Genomic DNA, 1,685 nt, shown 5'->3' on the forward strand with positions numbered 1-1,685 from the left:
TTGCTGCAGAAGTTGCTATGGCAGCCAAGTCATGAGTGCCTTTAAGACAGAGACATACAGATTCTTGATCTGTAAGGGGATAAAAGGTTACTGGGGGAAGGTAGGATTAGATTAGATTAAATTCCCTGCAGTGTGGAAACTGGCCCTTCAGTTCAGCAAGTCTACACTGACCCTCTGAAGAGTAACCCACCCAGACCCATGCCTCTACCCTATATATACCTTGACTAATGCACCTAACACTGTGGGCAATTTAGTATGGCCAGTTTACCTAACCTGCACATTTTTGGATTGTAGGAGGAAACTGGAGCACCTGGAGGAATCCCACGCAGACACTGGGAAAATGTGCAAACTTCACACAGACAGACAGTCACCCAAGGAGAAAGTGAGGTCTGCAGATGCTGGAGATCAAAGTTGAAACTTTATTGCTGGAACAGCACAGCAGGTCAGGCAGCATCCAGGGAACAGGAGATTCGACGTTTCGGGCACAGGTCCTTCTTCAGATTCCTGAAGAAGGGCCTGTGCCCGAAACATCGAATCTCCTGTTCCCTGGATGCTGCCTGACCTGCTGTGCTGTTCCAGCAATAAAGTTTCAAGACAGTCACCCAAAGCTGGAATCGAACCTGGGTCCCTGGCGCTGTGAGGCAACGGTGCTGTGAGGCAGCAGAGCTAACCACTGAGCCAGGAGAATGGGGTTGAGAAATATATCAGCCATGATCAAATGGTGGAGTGGACCCAATAGCCTAATTCTGCTCCCATATCTTATGCCTTCTCCCAGTAACCTTTGATCCCCTAACTTGTAGTTGTTCCAGACAATGGTAGCACAGGTTGAAACCCCACACACACTTGATATATATATATTAGCAGGTTTGAACAGGCTGATTAGAAATATCTACATGCTTCCGATTGCAGTCCAGGGATCCCAGCTGAAAAGTAGAGGCTTGAGTCACAGGTGATGGCAGTCAAAGTAAAATGTCTCACTGGCAAATTTTACTGAGTTTCATAGGCGTAAGATTTTCCTTTTAGTAATTAGCTCAGGTTCAGCACTACTAATAACATTGTAGGCGAAGCTTGGGTGCTAAATGACTTGACACACCCTTTGTTTGTCAGTGTCTAAGTAAATGATAACACTGCCTGGGAATTATTGTAACAGCAGTCTCTTGGACCTCTGTGCACTCACATTGAAGGCAATATTCTGGGCAAGGGAGCTGAATGAAAACTTAACTCATTATAAGATAGGGCAGGTGAATGAGGTGTCAGTGGAAGGGGCACTTTGGGGCCAGTGACCATAATTCTATTAGTTTTAAAATAGTGATGGAAAAGGATAGACCGGATCTAAAAGTTAAAGCTCTAATTTGGTGAAGGTTAATTTTCACGTAAGAGCTTTCAAAAGCTGATTGGGGGCAGATGTTCGCAGGTAAGGGACAGCTGGAAAATGGGAAGCCTTCAGAAATTAGATAATGAGAATCCAGAGACAGTATATTTCTGTTAGGGTGCAAGGAAAGGCTAGTAGGTACAGGGAATACTGGATGACTAATGAAATTGAGGGATCAGTGGTGCTGGAAGAGCACAGCAATTCAGGCAGCATCCGAGGACAGGCAAAATCGACGTTTCGGGCAAAAGCCCTTCATCAGGAATAAAGGCAGAGAGCCTGAAGCGTGGAGAGATAAGCTAGAGGAGGGGGGGGG

The sequence above is a fragment of the Chiloscyllium plagiosum genome, chromosome 33, assembly GCF_004010195.1.
Source record: "Chiloscyllium plagiosum isolate BGI_BamShark_2017 chromosome 33, ASM401019v2, whole genome shotgun sequence".
Lineage (NCBI taxonomy): Eukaryota > Metazoa > Chordata > Chondrichthyes > Orectolobiformes > Hemiscylliidae > Chiloscyllium > Chiloscyllium plagiosum.